This window comes from Toxorhynchites rutilus, chromosome 2 (genome assembly GCF_029784135.1).
Source record: "Toxorhynchites rutilus septentrionalis strain SRP chromosome 2, ASM2978413v1, whole genome shotgun sequence".
Classification (NCBI taxonomy): domain Eukaryota; kingdom Metazoa; phylum Arthropoda; class Insecta; order Diptera; family Culicidae; genus Toxorhynchites; species Toxorhynchites rutilus.
Window position 1 is genome coordinate 281079478 of NC_073745.1, and position 13144 is coordinate 281092621.

Genomic DNA, 13144 nt, shown 5'->3' on the forward strand with positions numbered 1-13144 from the left:
CTCTATGATAGAGGCATTGGTATTCTTTACAATGGTATCAGATTTTCCAACAAAACGGTGCATATTTAACCCAAATCGGACAATCTTAAGTATATCAAATAAAGTTTTGAGTTTCATGCAAAAATAATGGATTTGTCAAAACAAATTGTAAGGGGTTGTATCTAGGACACGACCGCATATTTTCGACGTATAACTACGCAATTATATTATGCAATCCACTTATTTTATCGATTTTGGAGTCTGTGTTGGGGAAACCGTAAATCGGGCCAATCAAAACTTGGCAGTTAGGGCGTTTAAATAACGTTTAAAAATCAATTGTTCATCTCGTGAAAAATAATATTTTATTACATGTGATAGACGCGTAGAAATACTTCCTATCAATTGATGCAAACGTCTTTCCGATCTGTTAAGAAATGTTCAAGTTATAAGTATTCGAAATACGGGTAGGGTTAGCACACAAATCGGCAGAACAAATGTATGGAAAAAAAGGAAGTCCTTCCAGTTTTCATGAATTTAAACTGTTAAGTGATTAGCGAATTGTAATGTATGTCATATCAAACAAATCTTTGAGAATTTCCGATTCGATTGAGAATTCGTTCACAGTGAACAAAGTTATTAAAGATAACTTTATTTCATAAAAACGTGACCTGTTTTCAGATTTGGCACCCTCCCAGAAAGACGTAGTTCTACGTCAAAAAAATTATAGGAGGTTGTGTCCTATATACGACCGCATTGATGACGTAGAACTACGCTGTTATTTTATATAAGTTGCTCGTTTATACCTTCGGATATTATTCTATAATGCTGTGAAATTTTAGAAACAACTGCTTAGTAGAATAATCTCTGAAATTGATTTTTCAGTGTAGAATCAGTTAACGATAATTGATTGATGATTCATTCTTGCCCTCGCAAAACAATACATTAGCTGATCGTATGTCGCAATTTATTCCATGTCAATGCATTGACAACTTACCTCGAACGCTATTCCGGTGGCCTTTTTCGCAATTGACATAGACTCGGCTACAGTCGATTATATACATGTTACACCAGCACCGTTATTCCACATCTCATAACTACATCAATACATCTTTGGCACCGAATGGAAACAACAATGACAACAATTGCAAGTATCAAATATCATGCTACATGTTATTTAGTATTGCCTCAAAGCAATCGCACCTCTAGGCATCGTTCGTACAACATAAACCAAGCGCCAAACAAGCGTTCGTCATAGCATGCATACAGAACCATACATTGGTGGCTTGAAGCTGCTAGGAATACAAATACTTCTCATCATTTTGCGCTATTCTCAAAAGAAACGCTTTTGTTAATATTACTGGCCTCAAAAAAAGTTGCATTACTTTCTCATGCTCAAGAGAAGCGCAGTTATCATCCTTAGTGGAGGATTTTTTGCTAATGGTAAGCGAAAACTAATCACATACAAAATTCCAGAACGACATTTACTTTCTTGGTGACTAAACAAGCGAGATAAACTCTTTTTGTTAATATCAACAACCTCAAAAACAGTAGCAATGCTTCATTATGATCAATATTAGCGCAAATGCAATCCTAGTTGAAGGCAGTTTTGCGACTGGCACGCGAACCTAAATAACTTATAACATTCCAGTAAGACATTCAAGATGCTTGGTATTCCCCAAATATTTTTTTGAAGCATAATCTTAACGTCTGCTTCGCCATAACGTCAGTTTAATGCATTGATGCATTCTCAAAGGCGCCAAAGAAACTGTTTACATTTTCGACCGACGCGCCGAAATCGCCTATTTTGCTGTTGTTCGATGCGGTTTCACACTCGCGAAGGCTCGGTTCAGTGCGAGCGCTTTTCACTACACCAACATCGCGTGCATCATTAGATGACGCTTGCCTCGAAATTTCATTGCCCCTGGCGTTGCGTTCGCTTTTGCAGGGCTAGAGCCTGCCTCCCTCTTCTTCTTGCTCATCACACCATACGCGAAACGTCTAATTTATGACGCGGGAAGAAAAACACACGAAACGAATAACGAACAGAAAAAGCAAACGACGATATCCAAGTTGGATTACCACTGGAGGGGGCCAATCTCGAAGCGAAGCGCAGCGAAAGCAAGGTGAACTGAATTGCTCAGTCCGATGCCGAATGAAAGTTTGCCTCAGCGAGATCCACTGTTTATACTCAAGGCAAATATTACCCTCCATTCTTCTACTTTTCCTTTGTTCACGGTGACTTCAAATCCTACGATTTCCCTTTCATTGGTCGTCGATATGTTGCTCGTTATAGACAGCTCTGTTCGGGAAAGCACACAAATGGACAGAACAAATGTATGGAAAAATTGAAACGCCTAAAATTTTCATGAATTTGAACCATTTACAAACCAGGGGATTCTAATGTATAGCATATTAAACAAATCTTAGGGAATTTCCGATTCGTTTAGTATGTAAATCGCTAAAATCCGTTCGCGGCAAAAATAGTTATTAACGTTAACTTTATTTCATAAAAACGTGACCTGTTTTCTGATTTGGCACCCTTAATGAAAGACGTAGTTCAACGCCAAAAATTTGGTAGGTGGTGTGTGCATTTCGTGTTGCAGTTTTATACTTTTTTCAATAGAAAAGTTTGTGAAATGTGTTTTAATGTTATTCTATGAAGGAATTCTTCAAGCCTAGTAGTGTATGTGTATGTTTTTTTTTGACGTAGGAGTACTTATTTTATTGTAAATCTACAGTCTGGTAGCGACATCCATATTATTCTCTATCATCCCGGCCAGGCTTACCAGTTTGAAATTGTTCGAATTTCAAATGAAAGTTTTTACTACTGAAGTAGTAACAATAAAAAAAACTAAAAAGTTATTTCAAAAATTTCGATACATTCTAAAATAATATTAATATAAACATATTAATATTATAAACAGGTGGATTGCATAATATAATTGCGTTGTTCTACGTCGAAAATGCGGTCATGTCCTAAATACAACCCCTTACAATTTTTTTGATGCCACATGTATTAAATTTGCATTAAACGTTGAGGAGTTGGAGGAGTTGAAATTTTAGGATTGATTTATTACCATACATTCATTGGAACCCTAGTGTACAGTCACATATATATATATATATATATATATATATATATATATATATATATATATATATATATATATATATATATATATATATATAAATCTCGTGTCACGGTGTTTGTTACCGAACTCCTCCGAAACGGCTCGACCGATTTTGATGAAATTATACTCAAAATACTTGGTAGGTATGAGAATAGGTTGTAAACTATATATGATACCGGTAGGATACCGATAACCATACATTTAATACAGAATAGGGTGGCTCTATGCAGGAAAAAAGATGACTTCATACCATACATATAACCTTACATTTTGACTCCAATTCCCTATTCTTAATTGCGATTTTATTATTTTTGTGTCAAAAATATTCTAATAATTTACCGTTGTTCGTTTTTTCAACAGAACGAATTCATTTAAGTTGTTCAATGACTGATGGCGTAACGCCCGCTTCATTGAACATCCATCTACAAATACACAAGTAACATCAATTCATCTAAAGCAGAGAGCATCTCCGACGAGCTGGAAGCCTTTTTGAATGAGCACAATGAGTTATCGAAATTCTTCAAATCACATTTGCTCGGATTACAAAATGACAATCACGCTATTGCCATCAATCCTGATAAAACATCAGCTGGAGAGCACGTGTATAGATCCAAAGTACGAGCGCTGCTGGAATCATGATAGCACGGTGACACGAGAAATTAAATCAGTAGAAAAAACAATTATCTGGAATTCATCGTTGACACACACCGTTCATACGACCCTCGCTATGTTCTTCTTCAATGGCACTAACGTTCCCAAGGTTTGCCTTCTCAACGTAGTACTACTTGCGTCATTTTTATTAGTAAATAGTTGAGATTTCTATGACGAACAATACGCCTTGAATGTATTCTGGAGTGGCAAGCTCAAGAATACGCGTGACTACAGTGCAAGTCAGAAGGGTTTCTTTAACGAAAAATCTCTTGCATAAACATCAGACCAACGAGACCCTGTCACAGATCTTCTTCTTCTTCAATGGCACTAACGTTCGTAGAGGAACTTCGCCGTCTCAGCGTAGTATTACTTGCGTCATTTTTTATTAGTACTTAGTTGAGATTTCAATGCCAAATAACACGCCTTGAATGCATTCTGAATGGCAAGCTCTAGAATACGCGTGATCACAGTGCAAGTCGGAGGAAATTTCTTTGACGAAAAATTCCCCCGACCAGAACGGGAATCGAACCCGAACACCCGGCATGTTAGTTATGACGCTAACCACTCGGCCACGGGATAACAAACTAAACCCTGTCACAGATACTTAATTCATTATGAACATCATTTCTCATTTTGATTTAATATTTATGAACATGCGACGAAACAGAGGGCGCGCTCGAAGGATTTTTATGTTTACCATATGGTGATCTGACATGGTCAAGAAACGCAAATTCAAGATATCGTAAGCTGTGCCAACAATTTATGGTCGACATATACGCGAAGGTAGAGATTGAACGACTGCAATTCTTACTACACAATCAACAAAAGCGGTGCGAGGAATAATACATTCATTTGCGAAACACTATCATTAGCCACGCCGACACAGCTTTAGTTATAGCCAGGCCAAAGCGCAATGCATTGTCATGACATTGCGCGTGTGTTCAAACACAAAATGAAGTTCGATCGTATTCGTCCCCACATATTGTTGGTTGTATTCTGTTGAATGGAAAAAGCGCAATTTTGCATTCTGTTCAAGCTCAAGTCCAATCGAGTTGAGCAAATGTGACAACCTTGCCACGCAATTCGACGTAAACAACATTGGTCTCCATGTTCCATTTCTATGAAGCAAAAATAGTAATGGTTTTTCGGGTGGAATAAACACACAAAATTTAGCATTCAAACACATTCAAAACAAATTTAGCATCCAAACGAAATCGAATAATAATTTTCATTCAAATTTCAACAATTTAGAATTATTTCCGGAATTATGCCGATCAGATAGAGAGTAAATTGAACCACAAATACGGATGACTTATTTTGAAAATTGTTTCGCGACAAGGCGGACGAATTTAAGAGTGTGAAAGTCGATTTCGATCGAATTGTAAAATCCGATCACTCATATGCATATATGAATATTGAGTTCTACAAATCGGTGAAGAGTAATAAAAACATCCATGAATAAAGGAAGCAATATGGCTGTGTTTCAAACTTAGATTACCGATGTGAATACTCCTCGATTGAATGACAACGATAAAATAACGCGATTCCAAACAGGCCGATTAATCAGCTCCATTGATGTTAGCTGGCGTATCGCTGTTTTCCAATTTATGAAATTTATGAAGACCAAGCTGTTACAAACTAAGCTATGTTGAAAATCACATGCACGTATTTTCTAACAAGGAGACAGCAATAAATATTGATTTTCTATATTTCATTTTTTTCTACTTTACGACAAACTTATATTACTTTTTTCAGTTGACGTTAATCACTTTTGATCACTTTTGATCACTTTTAAGAGATCAAACATGTCAGTTACGTTAATGAAATACACTAAGAAACATCATATAACCTTTCGTTCAAATCATTCAATTCGTTTTTTTGTCGGTCACATTCGATTTATTTTAAAGATCGTTAAAATATTCAAACACACTTACAATACATTAGTGTGTTTTATTAAACACCCAAAATATTCACTAGAAATAATTTATTTGGCAGAACAACGTTTGCCTGGTCAGCTAGTTTATTGACAAAATTTTACTTATCTCATTATTTTTGTCTATCCCTTGTACATGATTATGGTCATGAAACAATCGCATGGGAACAAAGATAAATACTCGATGAGGCATGCTGTTTCAATTACAACGCAACCGTCACAGGTAGATTTAATTTCACCGCAATCCGACTAAGGACAACCGGTTATTCTAATCATCCATGGTGAAGAAGTGTATCGTATTATTTTACCTGGTAAATCGACTCATACTTGTCTGCATACGAGCAGATATGACTGCTTATCTTGATATGCATAAAACTCTGACTGTTCCGTTTCATAAACAAATAAAAGTACCCAGCTTCGATTACGCACTCAAACTTGATTGTTGGTGGTGGTTGTGATCGTTTCATAAACACATTCGCGTTGTTCTATAGTGACGTAATCATCCGTTTCCACGCCACAAACGAAACCACGCATGGAGCACTTGCGAAGGTCACGCGCGCTCCTAATTTGCATACACTACGAACGCGTTCACGCGATTTCATTCGCTGTGCTCTTCCGAGTGTACTAGCCATTGATCTTGATGGGGGACATCTCAACTTAGTGGGAGGGAACGCGATTAACTGCGAATACAAGCGTTTTCTTTTATGTTGGTTGTTTGGTAAGAGTTCGGTGTAGAGTTTAGCAAAACATGTACCGTGGAAGGCTGAATCAAAACAAATGCCAAGTTGAACATGGACCGGTTTACGTAAGCAATTTATGCGGAAATATGATCAAACGAGAGACGCAAGTCCCGCTAGCTTGTGTGAGATGTTACGAACGTTAACAACATGGAACGCATGATATTCCGATCTGTGAAATATTTTTCCATTTTTCTCATTTATCTCCTGTGCTATATGCGCTACAGGAGAGACGAAATGCTCAATCACATCTGCCGTTTCTTTCCATATGGACGCAGCTGTTAATGGACAGAGCATCTATTAGCACAGAAGTACACTACCACTCAGCATACATGTTGGTTATATGTAATCATAAGTCCTTCAGAAACGCCAGAGAACAACTAATTTATAAATAAACATTCACGTCGCAAGTAACCATTTGAGAATATGAAAACGAGAAGAGTTACTTCACAAATTTGCCTGAACCGGAAGTATTGGTAGAGCAATACCCGACAAAATAAGCGGGAAAGTGAGAAAAACATGACGTGCAATAAAACGGAGATATGCGGCAATGTATTTGCTGCTTGCAGTTCTTCCATCATTCATCATGATCTCCCATTCCAAAAATGGGACGAACTTTCTCCGGGAAAACCATGTATCGATCATAATTCTCTGCGTTGTTTCTTTTTAGAACAAATAAATGCTGGCTATTATGGCTATTATGGCTTTCATAGCGATCGACTCGATACAGGTAAACTTCGATATAACGTACATTTCACTTTCAAAATTGTACGTTGTATCGAATTGTACGTTATATCGAAGCATAATAAAGTACTCACAAACGTAGTCTATAATACTTTATTGTGTTGCTTTTTTAGTAAAATTAATGAATAACTTCAATCAGAAGACGAAGCCAGCCTTTCTCATGATGTTTCCCTTCGTACTGTTGATTAAAATTGATTCATTTAGAATCCGGAATCACAAAACCAGCTGTATTTCGGGATTGATTGAAGGTACAAAACTTGTTTTATCATCACAATACAGATAATTAATTGTTCTATCAGAAAAAAATATTGAAAAAATTTTTCCTTTACACTTTAGAAATGTGTACGTTATATCGAGGTAAAATGTACGTTATATCGAGTGACGTTATATCGAGGGTACGTTATAACGAGGGTACGTTATATAGAAGTTTTCCTGTATAAGGCGCAATTTGAAGAAAGCAATTACACCCCCAGTTTGTATGGCATTCATGAAAACGAAAATACATCCCAATGTCACAAAGCTAAGTGTGTCAAATGATGATTCACAAAGTGAGCTGTATTAGCTTTAAAATGCCCTGCATTCAACAGAATCCAATCCGAATTGAAGCGCCATAGTAAACCATGAATTGCACCTTCGTGAATTTGTTCACACAACACGATTTGCTCATTCCTCTTCCACACAATCAAAACGGGGAATAAATGCAACCATAATGGATGAGTTTCACTTGGAGGTGGTCACTTTGAAAGCTGTTTTTCCGCAATAATCGCGCAATGTATTACCTAAATATATCACCATTAGCTTGAACTCACCCCAAATTCGACGATGGAAATATTTTCACCTAGTTTCGGGACGGATTTCACTGCTTTTTACGCTAAAATTTTCACTAAAGACGCCGATTGACACACAACCATACTAACTAAACCAACGCGTACACAGCAAATGAAGTTAGGAACGAAACGAAACGAAGAGGTTTGATCGGCCCATGACGTCATGCTGTCAAACTGTGGCCGGCCAATGTTTTGACTGGGAAGGAAGAACAAAAAAGGCAACACCAAAACAGTCGACATCCAACGGTTTCGGAGCGTTGCAGAGTGCATCGTGCATTAATTTTCGTGGAATCGTCATTGATAAATCTACGTGAGACTTACAACCAGATGGCGCAGCGAGTAAAATGATATTTTGTTTTTTGACGTAGGACTACGTCTTTGATATCTATATAGGGGGTCACTCTACGAAAAATGTAACGTTTATTAAGAGTTTTCAAATGCATTTCAAATGCAGAATTGATCTTACGATATATGTTATAATATATACCATTCAACGGCAAATTTATCCATTATCCATTATTATCCAGCATTTTTGACGTAGAACTACGTCTTTCATTAAGGGTGCCAAATCAGAAAACAGGTCACGTTTTTATGAAATAAAGTTAACGTTAATAACTATTTTTGCCGCGAACGGATTTTGACGATTTACATACCAAACGAATCGGAAATTCCGTAAGATATGTTTAATATGCTATACATTAGAATCCCCTGGTTTGTAAATGGTTAAAATTCATGAAAACGTTAAGCGATCCCATTTTCCTATACATTTGTTCTATCCATTTGTGTACCTTCCCGAACAGAGTTGTCAATAACAAGCAACTTATCGACGATCAACGGAGGGGAAATCGTAGGATTCAAAGTCTCCGTGAACAAAGGAAAAGTAGAAGAATGAAGGGGAATACTTGCCTAGAGTATAAACAGTGCATCTCGCTGACGCAAACTTTCATTCGGCATCGGACTGTTGAGCAATCCAGTTAACTTTGCTTCCGCTGCGCATCGATCTAAGATTGGACCTCACCAGTGGTAATCCAACTTGGATATCGTCGTTTGGTTGTTCTGTTCGTTTTTCGCGTTATTCGAATCTTGTGTTTTTCTTCCCGCGTCATAAATTGGACGCTTCGCGTAGTGTGTGATGAGCAAGAAGAAGAGGAAGGCAGGCTCGAGCCCTGCAAAAAACGAACGCATTGTCAGGGGTAATAAAATTTCGAGGCAAACGTCATCTAATGATGCACGCGATGTTGGTGCAGTGAAAAGCGCTTGCACTGAACCGAGCCTTCGCGAGTGTGGCACCGCATCGAACAACATCGAAGCAGGCGATTTCGCCGCGTCGGTCGAAAATGTAAACGCCGTTACCCAGGCAGCAACCAAAATCAAGCTTCCCCCGCTGGTGGTGAAGGCGGTCGCTCTTGAAAAACTCATCAGCGAATTCGCATCGACGGGTGTTACAGCAGAGTACAAGTTGTGTGGCATAATTCACTCTTTTTCCAAGCAGTTAACATTGTTTGTTTTCCATCATCATAAGGGCTTCGTTGGTGCCTTTGAGAATGCTAAGGGTGACAGCTGCGCTTCTCTCGAGCATGAGAAAGTAATACAACTTTTTTCGATACCAGTAATATTAACAGAAGCGTTTCTTTTAAGAATAACACAAAATGATGAGAAGTGTTTATATTCCTAGTAGTTTCAAGCCACCAATGTATGCTATGGCGAACGCTTGTTTGGCGCTTGGTTTACGTTGTACGAACAATGCCTAGAGGTGCGAGGCAATACTATTTCAGAGATTATTCTACTAAGCAATTGTTTCTAAAATTTCACAGCATTATAGAATAATATTCGAAGGTAAAAACAAGCACCTTATAAAAAATAACAGCGTAGTTCTACGTCAATAATCGTCGTATCTTGGACACAACCTCATATATTTTTTTCAACTAAGTAAACGATGAAAAAGGTGTTTTGCGCTAAAAATACTGCAAATTCTTCTCGTATCGGCCCCTACATAATCAATGATATCAGCCAATTTGACATGATATCGATTTCATCGCAATTAACCATAGTATCAATAACCGGTATGCATCATCAAACTTAAAATTTTCGAAGATTATCTATGACTTTGGTCAAATTGCGTGTTGAAACCATCGTAAATATACAAAACTCCAACTTTCTTACCATATACTGACGACATTCAATGGCTGAAATGAATCTAAATTGAAATAAAATGAATTGGCGATCTAACGTACAAATCTACACCTAGGCGGCGCTGCGGTGAAAGTGATGATGGTTTTAAATTTTTCCATGTGAACTTATGGAAGGTTTGTAGTTTTTTTCATTAGTTACAATGTTATAATCATAAAAGATTATTTGATTGCGATGAGTTTGGAAGAAATATAATTCTGCGAAATTTTATATATAACATGTTATTTATTTACCTCTTTCAGTAGTGAAAACTATAAAAATATTGACAATGGTTGAATTAAAGAAGGAAATTCGAGAGCACAATCAAATACAAGTAGAAAAATGTACGATTCCTGCATGTGAAAACTACCTTAGAAAGCCCGGAAGTAAAATATACGTAATATGTTTTCGAGTTTTAGGTTACCTTTGCATCATTTTCTTAGTTCAAAAACAAAATCCAGATATCTCACCGACCGTTTACGTTTTGCGTTAGATCGCCAATAATCACCACCGAATATTGCTTTTCAGTGCGTAAAATAAACAAACACTTGATCACTTGAAATGTAGTATTATATTATAATGTAAACCAAATTAAGAAATAAAAAAAATTTAAGTGAAAAAAAAGTTGCCTCGCTCTCTTTCCTGTTTGACGACGCCTGCCGTCAGCTTTTTCTAAGCGATGACACCTGCTGTCATCATCTTTCCGGCCAACGACACCTGCTGTCAACAGCGTGATCCAGCGAACATTAGCAAAGAAAATTAAATTATTTAGTGTTAGGTTAGGTTTAAAATTTTGCAGTTGAATTAGTGAAATTAAAACTAAATACTTACCGGAATATTAGAACCTTTTAGTAATCTGATGACCTGAAAGGAAAAGTGAATAAAAGTGACAATACCTACCTGCTGTAATCTGCTACCGGCGGCAAGTGATTTTTTGAAGACGTTTCGCTCGAACGGACAACGGCTCGTCCACTGCTTTGATGATCTACCGACAATATTATAATAGCATTTATTTGTGGAACAAACAGGAAATGTATCGACAAATGGTGACACTTACAGGACTACATGTGTTAGGTAATCAAACAATATAAAGTAGAAATTTTCATTCAAAAATTTCACATTGCACTTAGCCCTTCTGATCTGATAGAGAAAAATTTACCTCCCAAGCACTAATATCGCCACCAGACGTCGACACTGTACATTTGTCATCGCAAATATAAACAAATCAGACTATATAACGCACACCAGTAAACCATCGTACCTGAAAACGTTTTTTTTTTATTACAGAGTCAGTGTGGAACTAACTCAGTTGTCAAAACGAACTATAAAATGATTCCATTTCAAATAGTTTGTTGCTCTACCTATTTGTATTTTGATCTTGATTCCATACTAGTCGACTTCTACACATAATGCCCATATTCACAAACAGAGGGCAGAGTCGACATTTGCACATGCTCAAAGTTATGCTGCACACACAAACGTTTTCATTTCATAATTTTCCATGCACTGCAAACAAGTATCTCTCTTTACCCATGACACTGATGCCAGCTCGCATGACTATTGGCGATCTAACGCAAAACGTAAACGATCGGTGAGACATCTGGATTTTGTTTTTGAACTAAGAAAATGATGCTAATGTAACCTAAAACTCAAAAACAAAACACGAATATTTTACTTCCGGGCTTTCCAAGGTAGTTCTCACATGCAGGAATCGTGCATTTTTCTACTTGTGTTTGATTGTGCTCTCGAATTTCCTTCTTTAATTCAACCATTGTCAACATTTTTATAGTTTTCACTACTGAAAGAGGTAAATAAATAACATGTTATATATAAAATTGCGCAGAATTAAATTTCTTATAAACTCATCGCAATCAAATAATCTTTTATGATTATAACATTGTAATTTATGGAAAGAACTACAAACCTTCCATAAGCTCACATGGCAAAATTTAAAACCATCATCACTTTCACCGCAGCGCCGCCTAGGTGTAGATTTGTACGTTAGATCGCCAATTATCGGCCGTGTTATTAGCTATTGGCGATCTAACGCAAAACGTAAACGGTCGGTGAGACATCTGGATTTTGTTTTTGAACTAAGAAAATGATGCTAATGTAACCTAAAACTCAAAAACAAAACACGAATATTTTACTTCCGGGCTTTCCAAGGTAGTTCTCACATGCAGGAATCGTGCATTTTTCTACTTGCGTTTGATTGTGCTCTTGAATTTCCTTCTTTAATTCAACCATTGTCAACATTTTTATAGTTTTCACTACTGAAAGAGGTAAATAAACAACATGTTATATATAAAATTACGAAGAATTAAATTTCTTACAAACTCATCGCAATCAAATAATCTTTTATGATTATAACATTGTAATTTATGGAAAGAACTACAAACCTTCCATAAGCTCACATGGCAAAATTTTCAACCATCATCACTTTCACCGCAGCGCCGCCTAGGTGTAGATTTGTACGTTAGATCGCCAATTATTTTCATGCTTTATTCAGTTATTATATTCATAATTATTAGGAATTATCAAATAGTTTATTTCTCATCAATTGGATAAATAATATAGTAATTTACATTGAATGCGACATGCCGAAGCACCACTCAGTGTCGCATTGGAGACGATTTCGACCTGTAAGTGGACATTTCAATGAGAGTGGTGCAGTGTCGTCGTCTGGGGGCGGCTGTCATTGTGGGGCCATAATTTGGGCCCCGAACTCGATGTTTACAAAAATGTTCAATTAGAGGTAAACACGTCCAAATAAACGTGTCGCATTACAGGTCTGTCGCACTAGCAAAATATCGCATTAAATGCAGATTACTGTAGAACCCCTGTCAAATTTTATACACACTGTAGAACTTTTTAGTAGCAGCAGAACTGGCAACCACACATCAGCAGAAAAAAACCGAGCTGAAACGGGAGAGCGAGCATCAGAAAATGAATGAATACATTGCCATTTCGCGT

The 13144-nt window shown here is 37.0% G+C and overlaps 1 protein-coding gene across 3 annotated transcripts in view; it reads right to left on the bottom strand.

Moving 5' to 3' along the window:
- The window catches only part of LOC129767227 (klaroid protein), a 35760-nt gene extending 27616 nt beyond the window's left edge, over positions 1 to 8144 (bottom strand). For 2 of the 3 annotated variants that reach the window (XM_055767893.1, XM_055767895.1), the window contains exon 1: positions 7985 to 8144. The gene's annotated coding sequence lies outside the window, so the exon portion shown is untranslated. Of the gene's footprint in view, positions 1 to 7954 lie in introns of all 3 variants that reach the window. The other variant, XM_055767894.1, reaches the window with a different exon arrangement.
- Positions 8145 to 13144: the final 5000 nt, after the last annotated feature.